The 25,421-nt window shown below is 40.4% G+C and overlaps 1 protein-coding gene and 1 long non-coding RNA gene across 51 annotated transcripts in view; both read left to right on the top strand.

Moving 5' to 3' along the window:
* Positions 1-25,421, top strand: part of SOX6 (SRY-box transcription factor 6) — a 458,084-nt gene that overhangs the window by 317,703 nt on the left and 114,960 nt on the right. The window lies entirely within an intron of this gene.
* LOC310695226 lies at positions 14,161-19,983 on the top strand. The gene is made up of 3 exons (XR_014519988.1): positions 14,161-17,762; positions 17,800-18,766; positions 19,632-19,983. It is a non-coding gene; the product is annotated as an uncharacterized lncRNA (long non-coding RNA).

Below are 25,421 nucleotides of genomic sequence, written 5' to 3'. Positions count from 1 at the left end.
AGAGAGCTGAGTTATTCTAGAAATCCAGCTTACCCTGGGTAAGAGCAAGCAAGCAAGCCCAAATCTGTAATAAGACCTGTAAATCCATAAATGGATTGCAAGATGGGCTGTAGTTTAAATAGCCTTGCATATAATTATAAAGGAAGATATCTGATGGTATCCCACTGCTGATAGAAGGCTTTTTGATCCAGCTGAGGTTTCTGTCAGTGGAATGAGAGGGTAGGCTATGGTGGACCCAGGAGCAGTGAGTCTGCAGTTGTCGGGGTCAAAGCATGGGAAAAAGTAATAAAGACAAAACGAACAGCCTGAGATCAAATAGGCCACAGCTTTATTGATTACAGATGTCAGTTGGCTTTGACATAGGCACTGGGTGTGTATCCTGAATCAACCAGCCTGTTTGCTGGCTGATTATTCCTTCAAGGTCACTTTGGGGTCACCTATGATGTACATCAAATCTGTGTGGTCCCACCAGGATGCCATTTGGGAGAGGGGTTCTATGGTTCACTCACCCTCATCTGGGCATTTAGACAGAAGCACCCCCAACCCTTTTACCAGGGTATCCTAATTATTTGGAGTGGGATAGGGCTCCATGCCAGCCCCTCTGTGTAGACTAAAGATTCAACCTCAGTGCCTTACCTGCCAGCAGGTTGTTACAGTTGCTATGAGTTAGGCAAAACCTCCAGGCCGGCCCAGTTTGTTTCCAGGCAAATTCTTTCCTGCCCCTGATTATGGTGACTGAATAATTCCACAACAAGGTCTTAAGCATGCCCTGCCCACTCAGCTTTGAGTAGTCCCAAGATGTTGTTTAGGGTGGGAGGGTAGGAAGTCCATCCCAACTGAATGCAGGCACATCTGGCTTTTATATACTGGAGGCGGACCTGAGCAAAGCCAGGCAGGGGTAGGCTTCGCTCAAGTCAGCCTGAAGTTCCGCCCTCAAGCTAGTGCACGATCGGCTAATTTGCTAGCGAGTCCCAACTGCCCTTGCAGCCAATGGAGGGGATCATGTCATTCATCAGCCACATGGGAACCGGAAATCTCCCCCCACCAACTTAACCATGACCATACCAGGCTGCAATACTCGTTCACTTCCAGATGCCAATACATGGACTTTTTTTGCTGATTTCCTTTCCCTGATTTGCTTTCCCTTGGTTAAATAGAATGTCAATTCTGAAACCTTATTTTGAATTAATTTCTTTCCTGGTATACTATGGCTGCCTATACTACAATATACTAGGTACATTTTATTTTCGTAGTTGCATGGATTATGGTTAGAGCCAATGCATACTATGATTTTAAATAATTGAAATGTGCTTTGAGTAACTTTTTAGTGTAAAATGAGCGGCATAGAAGTATAAAATGAATTAAATGAATATGTTTGGGAGATTTTTAATCTAGATGCCCTGGTTCTGCAGTGGCATTTTTTATTTTTTGGCTTTGCAGTTTCTGCTAAAACCTTTCCTAATTTTTTGTAAACAAGGAAGGTGAGTTTTTGTTAATTTTTTATTTGTCTGTAGTGCTTAGATCCTGTCTCATCACCACTATTTGCCTTGGTTCTGAAAAAAACTCCTTTCTGAAAAATTAAAACGGTTCAGGAATGGGAGTGAGCCCAACATCTGCAGTGAGGACAGATGCAAAGAATTCATTTCTACAATCTCCTTATCCTCTCTTAGCACACCAGGCACCAAAGGCCTTTTTATTTCCCAGGCTTTTAATCCCTGATGTATTTCCCTCCCCTGCTGTGATTGTTTTTATCACTGCCTTTTGGTGTTTTTATTAGTTACTGTAAACTACACTGGAAATTTTGAACCGTAGCACTGTATAGAAGTGTTATAAATATATAGATTTTCAGTGGGGAAATGGCAAAAGGGGTTAATCACCCCTTTCCCATGTCATAGTCCCAATCTGAATTCCACACCCCCATTGTTCTTTGTAAAGAAAAAAGACATGGGGAATCCTGAACTAGGTGTCAAACCTATTTTAAGTAATGTCTGGTTTGGTCCTTCATTGATTCCTGTGCACCTTGAGCATATGTCAATTTGACGTGTGCTGCTTCGTAATTCTCTTCAGTCGTATTTTCAGATTAATCTGCTATATGAATCTTAATATGTATCTTATAAAAAAATCTTATTTAATTGTACATTTCATTTCACTGTACACATTTTAAGACATGTTTTATCCTAAAATATTGTTTTTAATGCATCTTGATATAGTTTAGAGTTTTGAGCTGAATTAATTTGTTTGGAAAAGTGCAAAATCCAAAGGTCCAGGTTCATCCAGAAGGAGCGGATGAGGTCACTTTGCATCATAATTCTGAGAAATCAAATTCTCCAAGCATCCCTACTTAAGCCTCTATTCATGGGGTCTCAAGGTAGCCAGTATATGGTTCCTAGTTTCCCCCCCTAATCATCCTGAGTTCAAATTAAGCTTAATTAGCGCTAGCAGCAGAAACCCTGTTAACATCAATCTCCTGATTGGCTTTTCCAAGCTCTCTCCAACAATATTGATTGGACCATGATCTTGATTGGGCAAGTGTGCCGTTTGCCCTCCTATGTGTGTGACATCATACTGGGTTCATAGGGAAAAGGTTAACTAATTGTAAAATGACTAACCAATGGGAACCCAGGGGGCAGAGTTAACTGTGTATAAGGTTTAAGCACAGAGGTTTTTTAGTTAGAGTTGTTGAGAAGACAGTCTGGAGTTAGAAGAGACAGAGTAGATAAGTCTGTGGGTTGGGCTAGTCTGGTGTGAGAGAGTGAGAGAATTTGTTAAGAGAAGTCAGTCAAACAGTTGAGATAATCAGCCAGAAGGTATTAGGAAGGTATAGGCTGGTAAAGAAACTAAAGTTAAGATACTGGCAGGAATATTATCTGAGAAACCATAAACTTGTTAATGTTCATAAAATAAACTTGGTTTTTTAAAAAACTTTTAACAACTGACTGGACTCAGTGTTTTACCAGAGAGTAACTGGTTGGTGGCAGCGGGGAAGCGAGCACAGTAGTGGCACAGGGATCAATAGACCGTTAAACGTCTGGGGACCCTGTGTGATTGCCACAGCAAGGCCTGCTTTGCATGAAGAAGGTCCCAGCATTATTCTCCAGCATCTTGTATTTGAAACTTTGAAGAGCTGTCTCTAGTGAGTGTATACAATACTGAACTAGATGGTCTGATTCTGTATAAGATGGCTTCCTACACAGCCCATGTACCAGGGAGATGGACAGCTTCTCAACCACAAATATTTTCCCTATTAATAGGTATGCCTCAGGGGAAGTTCTTGTTTGTTTATTTAAACACTTTTCTCTCCTGCCTTTTCCTGTTAATGCTAGTGAAAGGGTGTCTGGATGGAGGTGTTCTAGGCCAATGGTGCTTGATGGCATCTAAAAGTCATTCGTATATCTCAAAGGAGGACCTGTAAGCTGACGTACAATGCTGTCAGTCCATCAGCACAATGGACTTCCTCTCACTCAATGGGACTTCCGCTTCTCCCTCCTGCAGCCTTCGGCATAACCACCAAATCTACTCTGGAGGGTAGGAGGAACCTCTGGAGCATAATTGCAGGCTACAGTGGGCAGAAGGGTGAGGAGAGAAAGGATAAGCTCCATTGTGTAAGCAGACATTTACTTATGTAGTGTTCAATATCACCCTTAGAAACAAGGTAACTAAGTTTGTTATCCTAAATACAACTCCTGAGCCCTGTTGAACACACAGAGACTTATTTATGACTAATGAGCTATAGGGTTGTGTAGGGAAACACGAGTGTTCTGGGGATAGCTGTCAATGTTTCCCTTTTTTAAAGGGAAATTCCCTTATTGCAATTAGGATTTCTCGCAAGAAAAGGGAAAAGTTGACAGCTATGGTTCTGGGAGAGAAAAAAAGCTTCATTTTTCAACCAGTTTTTGGAATACCTTCTTTTGCTTTGATGTTTGTATATTGCATGATTTTTATTTCCTAATAATAAACCTGCCTTCCTATTTTGCTGCATTCCTGTGCTTATGCCCTGTTTTGTACACTTTGTAACTGACAAATAAGATCGTTTGGTGTGTGTGGTTTTTTTACATGGTAAGTCAAGCACTTCAGGTATGTAAAATATAGATAGAAAAGAATTAATTTTAAAATATGAGTTATTAAGCACTCATTTGGAGTGTGGCGATCATTGCTACCATTTGTGGGGATTTGTTAATGTTTTTTAACTGGAAACTGTCTGAGGGGGCAAGTCCAGGGTTTCCCACATACCATAGGCACAATAATATTAGTGTTTAATAGTGAAACTATTGCCACATTATTTATTATCTTTTTAAATCCCTCCGCTGGACACCTCTTAGAAAACTGACAGGGAATGTTGCAATGAGAAGAGAAAACACTTTGAAGAAAGGAATGGGTTCGTGTGCATATTAACCAGAGCAGATGAAATGATTTATTGGGTTTTATACACAGTCTGTAAAGGGTAAGCATTGCTAACAGAATGAGTGGCAGCCTCGGGGAGCTGAGTAGCCCTGAGGGACCAGCCTTTGTTACTCTGGTCTTGACAGGCATGTGTCTCTGTTAAATGAGGGCTTAATTTCTCTCATATGTGCACCATTTCCGAGCTCAACAAAGGCAGTCAGAACTGGAGCCATTTAAAAGCACCAGTCCAGGAGGAATCATTCCTGAAGAAAGGGAGATGCTAAAGGGCTAATTACTCCCCCCACCCATGGAGGTTATTAACATGGAACTGCCACTTTTGTTCTATGCAAACATGCTTTAAATGAGAGAGAGAGAGAGAGAGAGAGAGAGAGAGAACACACCAGTGTTTTACTTCACATTGCAAGCTTTTTAAGGGTTCAGCTGATGCTTTTCTACCCAGGTCTGGAGTAACATACACAGTCATTCATCAGTAGGCAATGAAGAGCTAATATTAATGGGCTTGCACCTTCTCTGCTATGGGGGATAGAATTTAACTTTTCAAACCTATTTGTCAGCACAAATATCATGAGGAATGCTTTATTTATACTTGCTCCAGTGGTTATGCTGAATAACATTCAGGATTGGGGTGCAGGCAGTTGAAGGGGTGTGTGTGTGTGTGTGTGAGAGAGAGAGAGAGAGAGAGAGAGAGAGAGAGAGAGAGCATGCACTATACAATGCAGTATATTTTGGCTGCAGTAGAGCTCTTCTAATATTTGTACCAGTTGGGCCATGATTTCATAAAAATGTGCTCTGTAGGTATAGGAAGAAATGAATTAATTTATTTATTGCAAAAGTCAGGATTTGCTCAACTATTCTAGGAGCCATGCCTAGAATGGAGGAAGAAATATCCTTCTCCAGAAGCAATACAAGTGATAAAAGGAGTTCTGGGTTGCAGCAAAAAAAGGTAGAAGTTTTCTTTTTAACACACTCCCAGCATAGCACTCTTGGCAAATCTAATTGTGTAGGTGGGGGGATAAGTTTTTTGCCACACTGAACGTTTGGTAGGATAATAGCAGATTAAACAAATTTAAATCCCCTTATATTGAAAATTAAGAGATCATTAAACGACTTAAACTTCAGTTTGCGGCTTGATTAACACTAGCCCACCCCATCCACCATAACTTAATCAGATTTTGGAATGTTTCCAAAGATTCAGTCCTTGTGACTTTCCAAGGAGAAGGTGTTCTGCTTGTTGACATTGTTGCATGCCACCCAATCTCTGAGCTATGCAAGATTCCAGGGGTTCCAGGTGCTTAGTTTCCTCAGAATGAGGGACAGTGGAGAGTGTGGTGTCTTTATGATACAGTATATGGTTTGTTTACACCTGTATAAAAACATGTGAAATCAATGTAAGAGCCTCAGCTTACCTTTTGTATTTATAAAAATATGAATTTGGACTAGTATGGCCTTTTCCAGCTTTGCGTCTTCTAAATGTGTCTGGCTGGGGCTGATGGGAGTTGTACGTAATTAGAAACATTTGGAGGACTCAAAGTTGGTGAAGCCTACTCTAATATCTTAAAACATATAAGAAGCTCTTTTCACATCGAGTTATTTCATTGATACATATGGCAAAATAACATCATCTGACTAGAAGCAGCTTCCCAAGACTTCAGGTTGGAGGTCTTTACTAGCCCAGCTCACAATGCTGTGAATGTTTTGCTGCATACTCTTGCTTAATTACTGCAGTCTGTGGGTGCTACTGTTAAGGGGATAATTTCTGTTAGTGATGGAGATCGTATTGGATCATAACAGGGGCAACAATCTATAAAGCATATGGATTTTAAATGTCTTTTTTGAAAAATCCTTCTTTCCTTCTATCAGTAGAGACTTTTGTGCCACATTCAAGAGAATAGTCTCTTCTGTGTGCCACCTTCTTCAGTAGCAGAACGTCCTTTGATTACACAATTTATGTTTGTTGTCCTCAGGGGAATGTAAATCTGCCCCACTCCTTCATAATGTGTACAAGTTTTGTGCAATGTGTTTATGCTGGTGTTCATCTGAAAATGTTTTGATGAACTGTTGCCACATAGATATCTTCATAGCTGGTTATTCTGAGGACAGTTTTCTTTTTAAAGCCTTGGCACAGGACAAGATAAAGGTTTCATAGTGAAATTTGACAGTAATAACCTTTATTGTTGACTGTTTGGAAGAATGTTTATAGGAGGCTCAATTTTGCCATGTTTTCAAGCTTTCGTAAGGAACAGATCCTCTTTTAGTGAAAGCTGGGTGAAAAATATCAACCCATCTTACTAGCACAAGCCGAGTTATTTATGTTTTTCAGGAGGAGTGTTCTACATGAGCAAAGCTCATGTACAGCCTACTGTGACTATAAACATGTATGAGTGGCTTGAGACTGAAATGCATATTTAGCTAGAAAAAGGAAATTATATCAAATTTCTCTTGGAGAACAGAAAGACTGCAAAACTCAGAAATACTTGGAATAATTTTATTCAGCCTACCTTTGACTGTGGGAGAATATTTGCAATGGCATGGTGAAAAACAAGCCATTGGTAAACTTTATATCTCAGTTACAAATAAATCAAAAGAATTTCCACAAATGGGACCTTCTTCCTCATACATAGGTTTAGAATTTAGATGTTGCATATGAATTTTGGGGGCAAAATAGCTCCACCAAACAGAAATTTACCTATGACCTATAGTGTAATCTAACAGAGTCACAGTTTTGAGTCTCAGATTCACACAGTAATCCTTAAACTTTCTCTGTATGACAAAGCCCATAATGTTTGATGGAGTACAGATTCCAGAAACATTCAGATAAAGTTACAAAGAGAGATAATGGAGGATGAAATCTTGTTTGGATTTAAATGAGCTTTGGATAAGGTTAAAGAGTCTCATGTCCTGCAAGGGCATTTGGTGCTGAAACAAGACCCAGGAAAAACGGTTTAACCTGGATTTCTCAAAGACTCTCTGATTAAGCCTCCCTCTGAAGATTTGTTTCCATTCTCTGGAAGAAAACGGACTGCTTACCTTTCTCATCATCTGATTAGGAGACAACTCTCTCTCTTGTAATGGAAGGTCCCACACAGGATTATTTCCTCATACCATAAGAAAGCCTAGATTTTGTTGAGGCATATTGCAAGCTATATACGTTCATTATTTGGACTGTTGCAAATAAAAGTTAAAATAAACAAACAATTCCAGCTAAAATTAATAGGTTAATCTTTGCTACATACTTTATTTTCAGGGGATACAAAAAGCTTAATTTTGTAAGTGCAGTACTATATACTAGTCTTGATATGTTGGAGGCGTGGAGAATTACTTCTCTGTAATTCAGAACCCAATGCTTTCTCTGGTTTCTACATGTTAAAAAACAAAGCAGAGGATCCTGCACATTACAAATGCTTCCTACTTTCTGACTGGCATTCTAATGAATACCCTTACTTTAGCTCACTTTCCACACTGTGTTGATGTTCACTGTGTGTGTTCATTCCTACATAGATGTGGATTCTATAGGATTGTAGCCTTAGCACTAGAATGTGGTAAAGTATTTGTCAGCCTCAGTACAACTCAGCCATGTATCATCTTATAATAAGTGCAATTTATTATTTAGGTTTTAAAATGTTATTTATTTCACTTTCTTAATGTTTGAGGAGCAGCAGGAAAGGCAATCATGTTGAAGCTTGTGCATCCCCAATGAGACATTAGACTTTCATTTGAACAGTAAACCCCCTTGGACCATAACACAAGGGCATGTTCCACCTCAAGCACATGCCTTCAAAATTTCCAGTATGGAAGAAACAGTTTCCAGACAAAGGGGATAAGAGTCTGGAAGTCCTGCTGTGGACCAAGTTGTAGCCATGCTTTAAAGATATGCTTTGTATATTATAGGTTTAGTTCTGTTGTTCGTTTGTAAAAAGAAAGAAAGAAAGACTACTATGGGATATGGGAAACCACGATTCAAAAATAAGAGTCCAGACACAACTTGAGAGTTATTTTGCTCATATCTTGCTCGTGAGTTTCCAATAGCCTTCTGGTTGACCGCTTTGGAAAGAGAATGCTGGATTAGATGGGCCTTTGGTTTTATCAAGTATGCTCTGCTCACCTTCTTCTGAGTTAGCTGAATGTTTCTTCCCTCTCCAGAATTATGGAAGAAGTCAGACAGAATAGATGAACATTTTTGTCTGTTTGTTGCCAACATCACTTCTTAGTTATTTTTAGCTCTCCTATCATAAAATTCTGCCTCTTTCCATTGATAGAAAACTGCAACACTCAAACCACCTTTAAAATTAAGGAAAAATGAGAAGAGGGAAGAAGGAAAGAATGAAGGAACTCAGATGGGAGTCTCAAATTTCAGCAGTGCCCTGTGTGATGCCAAAATTCAGCACCCCCTTGCTTCTCACACTCCATTCTAAATCATAGTTCCGCTGCCTCCGAGGCTCCATGCCCAGTGCGACAGAACCGGTTGCACGCCCCTAAATCTGCCTCTGATGGTGGGGCAGAGAGAACAGGGCAGCTTCAGGAGGGGCTAGGTGTAGGGCCCACATATGGGAAAATTAACATTTCATTAGTAACCCCTGTTCTTCCCATTTCCCTTGCTGCTTACATTCTCTGACCCTCATCTGGCTCATGGGGCAGGATTTAAGGATTGTAAAAGGATGGTTGAGCATTTTCTGTATAAATTTTGCATATTTGTACCATGTGGGTACATTGTAATAATAATAATATAATAATAATTTATTATTTCTACCCTGCCCATCTGGCTGGGTTTCCCCAGCAACTCTAGGCAGTTTCAACAGAACATTAAAAACAGAATAACACTTCAAACATTAAGAACTTCCCTAAACAGGGCTGTCTCCTGAAAGTCGGATAGTTGTTTATTTCCTTGACATCTGATGGCAGGGCATTCCACAGGGTGGGTGCTACTACTGAGAAGGCCCTCTGCCTGGTTCCCTGTAACCTCACTTCTTGCAGTGAGGGAACCGCCAGAAGGCCCTCAGCCCTGGACCTCAGTGTCCGGCTTGAATGATGTGGGTGGAGATGCTCCTTCAGGTATACTGGGCCGAGGCCATTTAGAGCTTTAAAGGTCAGCACCAACACTTTGAATTGTGCTCGGAAACATACTGGGAGCCAATGTAGGTCTTTCAGGACCAGTGTTATATAGTTGCAGTTTCCAGGTCACCTTCAAAGGTAGCCCCACATAGAGTGTGTTGCAGTAGTCCAAGTGGGAGATAACTAGTGCATGCACCACTGGCAAGACAGTCTGCAGGCAGGTAGGGTCTCAGCCTGAGTACCGGATGGAGCTGGCAGACAGCTGCCCTGGACACAGAATTGACCTGCACCTCCATGGACAGCTGTGAGTCCAAAATGACTCCCAGGCTGCACACCTGCTCCTTCAGGGGCACAGTTGCCCTGTTCAGGACCAGGGAGTCCCCCACACCCATCCACTCCCTGTTCCTTCAAAACAGTGCTTCTGTCTTATCAGGATTCAACCTCAATCTTTTAGCCACCATCCACCCTCCAACTGCCTCCAGGCACTCACACAGGACCTTTACCGCCTTCACTGGTTCTGATTCAAAAGAGAGGTAGAGCTGGGTGTCATCTGCATACTGATGAACACCCAGCCCAAACTCCCATCTCTCCCAGCAGCTTCATGTAGATGTTAAAAAGCATGGGGGAGAGGACAGAACCCTGACGCACCCCACAAGTGAGAGGTCTGAACACTCATCCCCCAACACCACTTTCTGGACACAGCCCTGGGTTGCTATGTGTAAGAGAAACCTGGTGGACAAGCAGCACCAAGCACAGGCCCATCCGCTTCTTCCAACCAATTCTCTGTCACACATGCCAGGTCAAATCCCCCATCCATGATCAAGTCATGAATGGCAGTGGTCTTATTAATCATTGACCTGGCATTGCCCAGCAGCAACTTCAGGTCATGTGGGCCTCCCTTGCTGATTCCAATATCCTTCCGGTCAAGACCAGACCCAGAGGCAGGGATGGTCTTCAAACAACAACTAAACCTGCCTCCTCGGCAATGACATGGTGACATGTGTGCATTGGGTGTTGTTTTACCCGTGCAGTGTGTGAAACAAGCACATGTACCCATGGTGCCTGTATAACTCTGATCTGTGGATCTATCTTTAACATGGTTTATCATGGTCATTCTTGGAAATAATTGTGGAACTGGCAGTTCTGTAACAGAACCCTTTGGTTAGGAATAACAAAAGGCAGTTCTTGTGAGTCCAGGAGTTTCTTGTCAGCTTTCAGGTTCCTTGCCCAAAGCCTCAAAATGCCAAAGCTGTTAAAAGGAAAAATGGCAGTGCAAACAGATTATTTTTCATTAATGGTTTTATCCCCAAAATAAGAAAAATAGATTTTATTTTTGTAGTACAATTGCCTTCCCTCCACCCCCAAAAAACCCACATCCATGTGGGAGAAACCAAGCATAGAAAATTTCAGAGAGAGCAGTTAAATATTGGCAAAAAATGTAAGAATGGTTATAATTTGGCGAAGCTTATATGTAATTTAAAGCAGGGATATTGAAGCATTAGGCAAACTCAGTACAAAAGTCTGCCTGTAATTTAAATTGTGGGGTACAGAGAGATAGACGTGATTTAAATGCGCTCAAGACATTGTGTTTATATGAATATATGTTCTTTTGTTTTTAATGAGATGTGCTACATTTTTACTAGGAAAGTGAGAAAGAAGCACAAAATGATAATGGAGGCTTGCAAGTGAAATATAGTAAGGCACATGCTTTTTAAATTGATTCCCTCCCCTCCTTATTATCCTTTTAATATGTGACAAAATCCAATTTACAATAGCAAAAAGTCCTTTCAACACTTTGGTTCTTCCGGATACTACAAGTTTCTGGGTGGTATAACTATACTGTACATTATGTCATGTTTTATTGCTTTGAAGCACTCACACACATTGCGTAAACTATGCCCAGCTGCACAGTATCAAATCATACTTTTTATCAATGATAGCTTATGACAATGCAAACCACTAGAGAGTAAGTGTGTGTGTGTGTTTAAAGCATTTTTATAATGTGCTTCAATTCAAATTTTTCAGGGTTGTTTACATCTATAATTGTGTATTGGCATATATATGCCAATGCTTATACATGTAAAACTGATGAAAATAGCAGGCCTCAGTGGCAAGGTTTTAAACGTTAGCAAAATTGTTCTTTTAATTCTTAGATTTCCCCACAGATTAATGTTTATTTTAATTTTAAACTTTAGAATTTTTTTTCAATTACACAAAGACCATTGTTTATAGACTATTTAAAATCCAGTGAAAAGAACTTTAAGATAAATTGCAAATTAGGCACCTTACAAATCAGTCAGATGCTTCCCATGGACTGAGGTGTTGCAAAACTGCATGGACATCAGTTGATGGTTTGCATCAGTAAATTGATCATCACTGAAGACAGGAGTCACATATTTGCCCAGATAAACCTCATACACAAAAGTTTTTCAGTTCACACATTCACTGTCAGTCATAAAATGTCAAGTAATAGGTACTGTTCTCAATGAATAACATGTTCCTGTCACAATAATTAATTTGCAAGCACACCAAAAGGTCTGAAGGGTGTGGCAGCATGTGCAGAAATTCCATGGTAACTAGGCAACATACTGGCTGTGAGTCCTGGAAGACCTGCTCTCTGCCTCTCAGGCCTTTTTCTACCTGGCTTGGGATAACCGGGCCCTGACTGACTCCAGCTACAAAAGCTGAGGCTGCTGAACAGACTCTTGGGCAGCTGTGTTGTTTGGGCGGAGGATTGTTGTTGCTGTTGTTGCTGTTGTTGCTGCTGTTTTTGTTTTTTTGTATCTTTATTTTAGATCTTGTGATTTATGTGTAAATTCTTCAGTTTGATTGTACATTGTTTTTGACTATTTTTATTATGTTGCAGTTTTGTAGTTTTTATGTTGTAAGCTGCCTTGGGCATGGTTTCAACCATGGATAGGTGGAATACAAATAAAATTATGTATATATATATGCATGTGAGGAGATTTATGGTGGCAGAGAAGGGGACTTGTTAGCCATTTGTTAGCCATTGCTAGACTTGTTAGCCATTTGAAATCGATAATTTCCACCTGTGTTATAGATTTGAGGGTCTGTTGTGGTTTTATCTTCATTTCACAGTGGGCTTGGGGAGAGCTTTGAGGCACAGTGGAAATACGACTTGTTCAAGAGTGTGTCTTAAAATGCGAATATTTGTATATTTATGCCATCGGAAATCTAAGTGTTGTTTCAGTTTTACGTTAATATTACTTACTAGGTGTGTCTTTGCACTGAACACATGCTGCAAAGCATTACAGAAATAATTACTAATTATTTCCTTTTAAGGAACATGTGAGTAAGGCTGAGAGGATTTGTTTCTAAAACCACTCACTAAAAGTCTTTGAAAATTCTATGGCCGTTTATTCACACATAGGAAATACCTAGTTGCCTTATACTCTGAAAGCTTCTTTCAACAGACAATTCCAAAGCCTGAAAGCAGGGGTGATGTTTTGTTATGCCTTTTCCTCCAGCTAATTTCTTGAATAAGCAGAATAATTATTGCCAGTCGTGTCTCTAAATAGGCATAGTTGTCCCTTGTCTCCTTTGCATTGCTATGTTTCATTGTGATCTGTGTAATATAAATGATAATATCCCAAATCTAAAGAAAGTTACACTGAAGTTCCATTGAAATGAGTAGGACATGGATTAGTCACAACTAACTTACTCTGTTGATTTCTGTAGAACTATGGCATAAATAAGTTTCTCTGGGCTTGTGGTGGTATTTATCTTTGGTTCTTTAAGTCTTGCAGAGCTATTTCCCTTTAAAAGCATTAAATTTACTTAGGGAGTATCTTAGAACATAGAATCAGAATTTAGAGTTGGGTCATCTAGTCCAGCTCCCTGCAATGCATAAATCTCAACAAAAGCATCGATGGCAGATGGCCACCCAAGCTCTGCTTAAAAACCTCTGTGGAAGGAGAGTCCACCAGAGCTTCTTTCTTGTAGCTTGATTCCATTGGTACGGATCCCACCATCCAGAACTTGCTCCATCTTCCATGTGACAGTCCTTTAGATATTTGAAGAGGACTCTCAGTCTCCTCTTTACCAGGCCAGACATACCCAGTTTCCTCAACCGTTCCTCATAAGGCTTGGTTTCCAGACCCTTGATCACCTTGGTCATTCCACTGCATACGTTCCAGCTTGAAAAGTCACTTGAAAAGAAAAGCCTGCCACCAGAAAAATGATGGAAATTAGAGCAGCTAATTGCTACAGGTTCTATTTAGGTTAACTCAAGACCTTAGGATCAGTAGTACATTACTTTGCAATGCGAGCATAGACTGGGAAGTGCTACATTTAGAACAAATGCAAGTTTGCACAAGCTTTTCATAGTTCATTGATTACTGCCTAACTTCCTAGATTACTAACTAAACGGGACAGTCTTCTAAGTATTCTGATCAACCTATTTGGCCTAGTAAAAGGTAAAGGTAAAGGGACCCCTGACCATTAGGTCCAGTCGTGGCCGACTCTGGGGTTGTGGCGCTCATCTCACTTTATTGGCCAAGGGAGCCGGCATACAGCTTCCGGATCATGTGGCCAGCACGACTAAGCCGCTTCTGGCGAACCAGAGCAGCGCACAGAAATGCCGTTTACTTTCCCACCGGAGCAGTACCTGTTTATCTACTTGCACTTTGACGTGCTTTTGAACTGCTAGGTTGGCAGGAGCAGGGACCGAGCAATGGGAGCTCACCCACAGTTTAGCCCACAGCACCACCTGTGTCCCTATTTGGCCTAGTAATGTTATATAATTCTTGCAATTCTAAGAGATCTAACCCTAGCAATTACCGATATAACAAATCTAACACCATCATTCATTCATTCATTCATTCATTCATTCATTTCACTTGATTACCCCCCCCCCAAACCCTCAGAGCTGAATTTTTGCTGCAGTGGAATAATTCAAGACAGGGATGCAATGAAAAATATAATCACCTACCTGGTGACTGACAGCAGAGCAGGCTCACTCTCCTGTCAAAGTGGCTCACAGAGGGTGGGCCAGTTCTGGATCTGGCCGTCTAGCCATCTGGCTATATCTTAAGTCCACACCTCTGCTTTAAAAAGAAATTGATGTGCTATTAGTAAACCCCAATTTAATGTTTGAGAAAATGTGCATCTCACAATTGGCTCCATACTCACACACTAGTGGTTCTTGTGGTTCTTTTGATATTGTCAAAGTTTAATTACAGAATCAGCTTGTAATGGAATGGGATAGAACAGACATCTTATTTTTAAACTAAATATAAAGTATCAAAATAGTGACATTTTACTCAAGCTCACAAATCTTGAAAAGCTGTACAGAGCTCCCCTCCTGCTCCACACCCCTATTTTCCCCAGAGTTAAAAAAAAACAAAAACCTCCATTATACAGGTGTTCTAGTCCACAGAATGCCTTAAAAACTTTTAATTAATAGGAATCAAATATCTGGGTATTGTCTGGTATGTGTGTGTCATAGTACTGAACAAATAGACATAGCTTGAAAAATCCAAGGCACAATTGAAACTTAAGGAGAATTTAAACCAAAAAGTCAAGAAATGTTTCTAAAAGTAGTGAAAAGCATAAACAGTATAAAAAGAGCAGATTCCTTTGGCAAATGCTTTTCTGTGTTGACAGAAACTGCATGATATGGCAGCCAAGTTCCCCAAAACGTATACATAGTTTCTTCTGTTTCAAACCATTTCAGAAAAGAGGCAATCAAATATTACCTGGGCTTTAGGCAGCTCCAGGCATTCATGTGCTGCATCTGGTATAAGGAAGAACAACAAGAATGATGTTGATGGGGACAAACTCTTGGCATTGCCAAGAAATTCCTTTTGAGTCTTTTGGGTCCTTTCCTTTTCTGCCCATGGTGTGAGAAGGAGCCAATAACTGAAAGGTAGGCACTGCATTCCAAGGTATTTAGAAGCTGTAAATGTTCAACTCTCTGCCAGCACTCTAAAGAGTGACCACCAGTGAATGTATGTACATGTGGGTGGGTTGTGTGTTCTGTGCTTGGAGCCATACCAGTATTATTTGTAAGTGCAAATATTTAACTAAGGGATAAGAAAGGAGGAAATATGTCATTATTTCCATAGAATACTGTACCCTGCTGTGTAGATGTGGCTCAAGTGGGAAGACGGCTGGCAAGGACTGTATGAATGTAAGCTTTGTTTAATCGCCAGTTACTTTTCTTAAACATTATTTTGGAGAAATCTTACGTGAATTGAAAAGCCCACGAATTGTTCATCCATGTACTAGTATGTGCACTTCAATAAGTTATAGGAAGTGGAAACTTGCCTGAAGCGTAAGGTTTGCCATTAACATTTTCCTTGGGGGTGTGGAAATTTTGGGACAGGATTGTGGTTTTTTAAAGGTCAAGGGAAATGGTCACTTGAATGCCAGTTGATTAATTGAAGACAAGTTAAAAAATGATAGCTTTTTCTCTCTACCATGTAAAGACATTTGGTTAAAGGAAGCTCAGCTGTGACTAATACAGCAAGTGGTCTGAATTATTAGGTGATGAATTTTAAAAGAAGTGTCCAGATGTAAATAGTGAAAGCATCCAAAATATTACTCAGCAGCTGCAAGAACCATAGGAAAAGCTGACATGACAAATTTAGTCATTTCTTAATCGCTTTCGTTAGGCGGTATTGTCAGTTCCAAGAGGCAAATGTTTTTCTTGATTTACACCCGTAATGGAAATGGTTGTGAACGCAAAAAGTCTTCGAAGCCATTTACTTACAAAACACCTTTTAGATCACTCTAGACATTCCTAAGAACTAGCAGGAACATTATTGCCATAAGGGAACAAGAGACTTACACTCTTGGGCAGTGTGTTTATCAACAGGGCATTTTCCCTGTGCTTAATATAAACTTAGGATTTATACAACTTCTAAAACATACTTAGTATGTATTATTTACTGCTAGATCTAAATTTATTAATTAGATGCCTTTTTGGTTGAGATAAAATTGATTGTTAAAGCAGAAAATAGAAGATGATATGAATCCCATTCTTCTATTGCCTTCAGATAAAAGAAGCAGTGACCCAACTCATTAGCCCTTTGATTTAATATATTGACACTTGGGTACGAATAATTCCGTTTAGTGGCTTTTGCTTCCCAGGGATCAATTTAATTAGTTATAAAATGTGACTTCTTGTCAGGAGCCAGAAGAAATGCTGACGTTAAATAAAGTCATACGCAATTTAAACAATAAAGCTATCGATGCCTGGTTAAAAGTTAATGATGCACAAAAAATGGCTTAATAGAGACAACCTCAGCAATGAAAGTGATGGTAGGAAAATTAAGCTAAGTGGATGAATGAGAAATGGTGATGTTGTTGGATTGTTAAAACAAATTCATGCCTAGTTGGATGGCTCAGTGCTTCTTCGATCTGAGAACAGCCCTGAATTTTCTAACTGGTTGGAAACATGTTTGTAAATCTCCTGAAAATGGCTCTCATTTGGATTTGAAGGGAGGGAGATATAAAATCCTAGATCACAATCCACAAAAATTTCTTAGGTTTATATGCTTGCACTTAGCTTGGTGCAGAATAAACAGAAGGATTCTGATTTCAGTGGTTCACATTTTTATTGTTACTCTCTGTGATTCAGCCAAGTTAGATAATGGTGAATGTGTGCCAACAGTGTGTACGAAGTTTCTCTTTATCGACAAAAATATCTGCAGTAAGATCTTCTTCTTTGCAGGGCATACAACTTAGTAGCTAAAGATAATGTGGTTGTTCTGGTTAATTATATTGTGCAATGTGCAGCAATTACAAAACTAAATAGGGTAAATTGATTGGCTGTACATTTAACAGACATAGTTGTGGCTGTGGTTACACTGAAAGTGGCTTGGTTCACCTGCAGCAGTGGAAATGCAAATTAACAGAGTTCATGATAGATGTCTTGTGATGTAAGAAGAACTTGCTGGATCAAACCAGTGACCTATCTTGTCCAGCATCCTGTTCTCACAGTGGCCAACCCAGGGTCCGCCTACCCAGGAGGCAAAGTGAAGTGACTGCCTCAGATGCCAGGATCCATAGGAGCAGCAGATCCAGATGCCAATCTTTCTCCCCCCCCTCTTTGTTCTTGGTGTACATCATCCCTCACCCCTTCTTCCTTGTCAGGGAGCAGGTTGCCATTTTGGCATCTCTCTTAGCCCTTAGCTGTACCCTTCTGTTGGAAGGCAGAGCTACCCACTGTCTCCTGTACAGTGCTACCTGGGGTTAAGTATTTAATTCGTTCCAGAGGTCCGTTCTTAACCTGAAACTGTTCTTAACCTGAAGCACCACTTTAGCTAATGGGGCCTCCTGCTGCTGCCGTGCCAGTTTAGCTAATGGGGCCTCCTGCTGCTGCAGCGCCACCGCTGCACGATTTCTGTTCTCATCCTGAAGCAAAGTTCTTAACCCAAGGTAATATTTCTGGGTTAGTGGAGTCTGTAACCTGAAGCGTATGTAACCTGAAGCGTATGTAACCCGAGGTACCATTGTACTCCCATAAATAGTCTGCTGCCCTCAGGTGCACCAAATAACACTATCCCTTTGCCAGTTTTGACATAAAGTTCAACTCTCAGTCCAGTCAGCTTCTGTATGTGGAATGTGGTTGAGGTAAAGTGCCCTGTTGTCCTTTGCTTCAGGCAACAAAATGTTTTGGGATGCCCCTGCAAAAGGACTGCAGATCCTGTATACTGCATGAGTCCTTCATATTGAAATTTGTATCTGAAAACGAACCAGGCTCAAGCCTCACAACAGAAGGTAAGAGAAGAAGGGTAGTTACAGCAGAACTTTTACTTGGGCTTTTAGTTGAGCTAAGGTTATCCAGACTCAGTGTCTTGCAGGGAGTGTTGAACTGGCATTGAAAGGAATAAAGGCCTTTCTCAAAACAGAGCAGACGATTGCTGCTATTGAAAGCCTCACATGTACTCTTTCTGGAGGTTTGTATGCATGGATATGGCTGCTGTAACTGTCAGAAGCAAGATAGTAACCAGAACAGAAAGGATGCATTTCACCCTTTAAACGTAGCCTAAGGCAATGGCAGCATTAGCGCTTTAGTGGAAGACAATGTTGATTTCAATCTATGTTGAACCCACCCATCGGCATGCAACATGCAGTCAAAGGTATCTGTTGTACTAGGAGAGCAGGGCAGGCACAGACGGCTATGTGATCATTGACGACTTCTCTTTCTTCCATTATGACAAAAATCAGATCCAACCGTGGGTGACACTGAAAGTCATTGCCCATGAGTCTATTATTTCCATTTTGATGCACAAAGATCCCACTTATTTCTTTTAAAAAGAAATGGTTTAAAGATGCTGAAAGAGTTTGGGTGTAATCTTCGACACCTCCCTTTCCATGGAGGAGCAGATTGCAGCTATAACAAAGGCGGCATTTTTCCATCTCCGCCAAGCTAAGCAGTTGGCTCCTTACCTCTCTCGCCCTGACCTAGTCACTGTGATCCATGTGACGGTCACCTCCAGACTGGATTATTGTAACTCGCTCTACGTGGGGCTGCCCTTGAGACTGACCCAGAAACTCCAGCGGGTGCAGAATGCTGCAGCGAGACTCCTTATGGGGTCTTCGCTGCGAGATCACATTCATCCGGTGCTATACCAGCTGCACTGGCTCCCGGTGGAGTACAGGATCAGGTTTAAGGTGCTGGTTTTAACCTTTAAACCCCTATACGGCCTAGGACCCTCATACCTACGGGACTGCCTCTCCTGGTATGTCCCACAGAGGAACTTACGGTCTTCAAATAAAAACATCTCGAAGGTCCCAGGCCACAGAGAGGTTAGGCTGGCCTCAACTAGAGCCAGGGCTTTTTCGGCTGTGGCTCCGATCTGGTGGAACGCTCTGTCCCAAGAGACTAGGGCCCTGCAGGACTTGACATCTTTCCGCAGGGCCTGCAAGACAGAGCTGTTCCACCAGGCCTTTGGCCAGGGCACAGCCTAACTCCCTCGGCAATCTTCGTGGAGCTCTGGCCCAATGGTTGCCAGTGGCTTGATTTGAATTAATTTTATAATGAATGATTTTAGAGTGTTGTTTGTGTTGCACTTTTGTACTGTTTTATTGTTGTTAGCTGCCCTGAGCCCGGCTTCGGCTGGGAAGGGCGGGATATAAATAATAATAATAATAATAATAATAATAATAATAATAATAATAATAATAATTATTATTATTAAATATTTGGTCAGGAACAGTCCAGGTGCCCCAGGAATATCCCAGCCATGTTGTGTAGATGCACTGCATGATCGGAGGCAGTGATGCTTCTGAATACCAAGTCCTGGACACTACAGGATGGAAGAGTGTACCTTCTCTTGGGTCCTGCTTGTAGGCTCTCCACAGACATCTGGTTGGCCACTGGAGAAATAAGTTGTTGCTAGACTAGGTGGGCCAATGGTGTGATCCACCGAGATATCTCTCTCTCTCTCTCTCTCTCTCTCTCTCTCTCTCTCTCTCTCTCTCATCTATCTATCTAATATACTGCCTTTCATCTGAAGATCACAGGATGGTTTAAAGTATAAAATCATAAAAAATATGAAAAAACCAATACCCCCATAAAGGAAAAGGTAAAGGGACCCCTGACCATTAGGTCCAGTCGTGACCGACTCTGGGGTTGCGGCGCTCATCTTGCTTTACTGACCGATCGACTTACAGTACAAACATTTGTTTATTCACATTTTAATCTAGATGGTTTACCACCATGGCTTTCAGATCTTTTTGAAACCTATCATATCCACTTTTCAATCGATCATATGAAGCATTGTTGATGCACTTGCTTATTTACATAAGCACTTTTATCTGAATTGAGTAACACCCTGTTCTGGGCTTCTGAAATAACTTTTAAACAGTCAGTAAAACCTTAAGATACTTAAGAACAGCAGCAGCCCTGGTGAAAGTTTATCATCTCGCAGTCCAACTACATATAAAGCAATAATATATTTAATTATTTATGTATTTTGTGGGTCCTCAAAATCCTGCTATTGGAGTTGTGGGAAGGGCAGGAAGTAAAATAAGATCAGATAGGAGGGATGATAGGTATTTTGTGCACATGTGTGCTTGAGCACAAGGGGAACCTGAGCAGATCCTCTTGCACATGACAGAGAGGCATGCAGTAGTACTTAGAAGCTTTGAGATTTGAAAATGAGAGAGTAATGAATTGGGCTTTTCTATGAAGTAGATAATGACCTTTAACAACTGCACACATTCCTACTCTTTGGTAGCTTCTTATACATCCTTGAGAATCTCAAGTGTAGCAGCAGGCAGCTGTTATTACCTGCTAAAAGCATTAACAGCAGCTACAGGAAAATACACAAGCCTTAGAATAAAATCTCTGTGTCAGAGAGATTTTCAGACTGTGCTGGAATGGTAGGTTGTTCTTTTTTTTAAAAAAGCAACAACATGAGCGTTAGGCAAACTGTTTTGTCTTTGCATTGACTTTACATTGGCTGCCGCCTATAGAGAAGGTGCTGCTGGGAAAAGGGGGGCATTAATACATTTTACTGTGTGCAAGCCAGCCAGTATTTAGAGAGGGGGCCCATGTTTTCTTAGGGCTCAGATGGGAAAGCTAAGCATTCAGCCTACAGCAGAAAAAAGTGCCTTTTTTGTTTTCTGGCTGGAGAGTTTGACTATTCCCAAAGGGACACAATGAATGGCCCATTTTGTCTGACAGTGTTTCATAGACATAGAATTCTTGTTTTTTCATAATTATTCTTGCCCGTCACTGGGTGTGCACATGACATTTGAGCGTGTTTTAAAGTCTTAACACACTCATGCGCCTGCAATAAAGTTACTCATAACAATCCAGGCTTTCTGCAGACAACAGAGCTGGGTCTGTTGTTTTTGCAAGTCACAGCAGCTGGGAGGCAATTGTGAAGACAACAGCTTAATCTAGCTGGAAAATGCAGAAAAACGTGAATATGCCCTAAATTTGCTTCCAGATTATTGCAAACAATGTAGAATTTTTCCTTTTTGTTTTGGTTTGGGTGGTCTGACAGAAAGAACTTGATTGCCATAAAACACACCACCAAATATATATTTAAACAGTCAACAAGTTGAATTGTTTCCTTTTCTCTGATGTTCCAGAACACTGACATAGTATTACATATTTATGTTTACAAGCTCAGCTACATATGTGTGTTTGTGTATACGCACTGACTTACATGTATACATATGTTCCTTAGAAATGATGCTATTGAAATAATAAAATTGTACAAAGATAGTTCAGTTTCATCTTGCCTGAAAGGTGTGTGTCTGTGAGATCACTTTAAGCATCTAAATTAGATTAAATCTATCTATATCCTATCAGGAGTGTGGAAGCCCTAGAGCTAATGTAGCTCTTTGTGTCTTAATTTAGTGAGATATTTTGAAAGAAGTAGTATGCATTCTGATTGCTGAAACAAGGTTATCAGTGCATCATCACACTCTTGTGTAAATTGAAATGATCTGAATGAGTAGCCTTTGTGAGTGCTTTTAAAAAGAAGAAACATAAGAGAGTGTGAATTCATGTAGATTTCATCACGAACAGAAACTATTCTGAAAATGATATCAAAGGTAATTTAATTAAGATAATGTGGCCTATACATGGGCCAAAACTGCGCTATTCCTACTTGTTGAAAAGGCACCTTCCATTATAGCTCACTGGGGTCTTGTACACCCCAGATTTCCTCTTGTAGTATAACAGGTTTGTATTTATAACAAAGTTGGCAGGTGGAAAGATTTTGGCTGAGTTTATACGGCCCTATTTTCCACATGGTGCTTTCCGTGATCGTGTCAATTTAATAGTTGCATTGTTTGGAACCTTCCATTGTGCAGCTTAAGTTTTTGCACATACTTCAAGCCTGCATGCACATTTTTTTCATAGACTTCAAACCACTGCTGGGTCCCCCTTCCCTGTCCCCAAAGGCTTCCCAAATTTACCAAGGCCTGGAAAAGCAGGGGCTGTGACAGTGGTGGGGTCACTCTAGCTGCTCATCAGAGTGCCATTTCCCACCACAGAGAGGACTGGAACTAGAAATCCCAACGTCCTTCTGACTGGAATTTTTTGTCAATTTTCTGCCTCCAACTCTGCAAGTTTTCCTATTTGATTATTTGAAATAACCCTTAAACATATGGAAACGGAAAACTTCATCTGAAAAACAACTTGTCTGTAATGGCCTCGTGGATGGTAATCTCAGACTCACTCACTCATTACTTTGAAATTATCAGTGCCATAGGATGGTACTGGTATAGATAGTGATTTGGATCCTAAGCGAGGGAAGGATGGGACAGGAAACCTTCCTCACAAACCTCCTTTTCATTCACTTTTTGGATTCAGGCAAAAGGTCAGAGATAAATAAAAGGCAAAAGGTCAGAGATAAATTTGTTTAATAAATCAATACGGCAGTACGGGGGAAGCCAAAGAGGAGGGAGGGGAGAAATATAAATTGTTCAAATAAGATTTGTGGAAAAATTGTTGTTATAATTTGAAAATTCAGTATTATTATTTTTAAAAAAGAGATAAATATTCCAAAGGTGTAGATATCATGGTTAAAGTCCACAAATTAAAGTTCCACTTCTAGTGGTTGATATAAATAATTCTGGGGTGTTTATAAATTGGAATAGTGATTTATTTTTTAAGTTATTTTAAAAATTGATACCCCATTTATATGTCTTAAAGTGATCCAAGGTTGCAGGTATTTCTGAAAATTCATTTGATTTGGGTGAGGGTTTTTCCATTTTGTTTTTTAGGCTATTGCATCTACACCTGTAGCTATAGAGAAATCTAAGCATTTACCTTCAGCAGGCAAATCCAAGCACCAAATGATGTTTTCTTTCCCTTTCTATGCCAGAAATTAACGTTTATAAAAATTGTAATATCACAATGTGACTTTTGTTAGTTTTTGTTACATCAGTGTATGTGTATGCTTGGTGAGATTATTTTATGTGTATATGGCAAAACAGCGTTTCTCAAATTGTGAAAGCAAATTTGAATATTGATTTACATGGATGAGCTGATCTCTTGACCTCCTGCTGTTTGGCCATACGGTGGACTCGCTGAGGGCATTGTGAGGATGTGTCTTGTGAAGCTGGAATATGGCTAAAAGCTGATAGGAATTTGATTGTCCAAAGCAACAACTGAAGCATTGACTTCATGGGAATGCGACAAGGAGGCAGTGCAGCTGGATGTATAGCACAGCTTTGAAGGAGCCCCAGCAGTGATCTATGTCACCAGCACTCAACAATCTTGACATGCACTGAAGTGAAAAGGAGAAATTATAACACAGCCCTGAGGAGCTAAATTTGGATGGATAATAAAGTTTTAGCAAATCTTCCCCGAATACGATTAAGCTGTTCATTCTGTCTTGTTTCCTTTTCAAAATACTGCACCTCTTTGCTTGTTTTTTGCAAGACCACATTTCGATATCCCCTAGAACGGAACATTTCAGCAGAACAGAGAGGCACCAAAGTTGAAAAGGGGTTACAGCTTAAACAAGGTTCCTATTGGTTGAGTTGTGGGTTTTTAAAACCTTTTTTTAATAAAAAAAAAGCCAGTTGTTGGATGTTACTGTGAATATAGAGTGGTAGGAGGTTTCGTCTCCTTTGAAATTTCTGGTGACTGTGCTTAGATGTGTAAGCCCTACACCTAGCTTTTTCCTCCCTCCCTCAACTCTCCTCAACCATCCTTTCTTTTCCCCTTTTCTCATTACACACACTTTCTTCCTTGTGTAATTGTCCCATTCTTTGGGATACGACTGAGTTTACTTGAACTACCTTACCATTTGTGCCCACTCGCCTGCTTTAGTCTGCAGACCTTTTACTTTTACATGTTCATGAAACATTTGCAATGGGCCGGTCTTTTAGTGTGGCACAGAACCTACACTTTAGAACAACCTTCCCATTGATGTTTGGCAGGTGATCTCACTATGTTGTTTTTAGATGCCTGCTGAAAACTTTCATTTCAACATGCTTATTGAGACATAAAATTTAGCTATCTATATTTGTATGTAAAAGTTTTACAGCTTTTTATCTGTTTTATTGAGCATTATTTCACACGTCCTTTAACGGATTTGCTGGTTTTACCTGTGTTGTATTACGTATAAATGAATCAAAATCTCTTGCCTAGATACTTCCTTTTGCTGTTGTTTTCAATTTATTATCATGTTAGCTCAGTTGGTTAGAGCCTGGTAAGGATAACGTCAAGGTCCTGGGTTCAATCTCCTTACAGGCCAGCTGTATATTCCTGCAATGCAGGGGGTTGGATTACATCATCCTTGGGGTCCCCTCCAACTCTACAATTCTATGATTGCCCCTCTTCACTCACTTAGCTTTGTTAATCTGCATGACATTATTCTTAGTCAGCAACCTAACCACACTCTGCTTAGCAGAAGGTAGACCTAGGCAGTGAATAGGTTAGGGTTGAACTTTAATTGTGGAGTCTTGGGTTCAGAATCTCAACTGAGCCGTGAAACTCAATTTATTTATTTATTTATTTATTTAAAAAACCAATACTTATAGTCTGCCCCTCACATAAAATATCAAGGCAGTATCCAACAACATTTACAAGTACAAGAAAACACTAAATGACACTGATTATGGAGGCAGGAGTACACAAACTAGTCCCCTCCTGGTATTTGGGGGCTTGTCATAAGGTACCACTCTATTTATTATGGTGAAACTAGCAAGGCCACTACTGGAGATTTTAGCAATCAGCCAGGGATGTATAAGGGAAGGCAGTCTGCGAGATTTCCAGTCCCAAATTGCTTAGGGCTTTATATGCCAGGAGCAAAAGCTTGAGCATAGCTTGGTAACTAATTGACAGCCAGTGTAGCTTGTTCAACACAGATGTAACAGTATGTTGTATACCTAGGGACAACAATGAGTTCAAATTCAGAACCAAACTCAAGGGAAGGCTCGCAAACAGTGTGTTACAGTAGTCTACTTGTGAGGTTAGCAGTGCATGAACTGCAGTAACCAAGTTCTTCCACTTACAGGTTGGTAGGCAG

This window comes from Podarcis liolepis (genome assembly GCF_965112155.1).
Source record: "Podarcis liolepis genome assembly, chromosome: 1".
Taxonomy (NCBI): domain Eukaryota; kingdom Metazoa; phylum Chordata; class Lepidosauria; order Squamata; family Lacertidae; genus Podarcis; species Podarcis liolepis.
The sequence above is the reverse complement of the archived record's forward strand: the minus strand, read 5'-3'. Positions and strand labels throughout refer to the sequence as shown.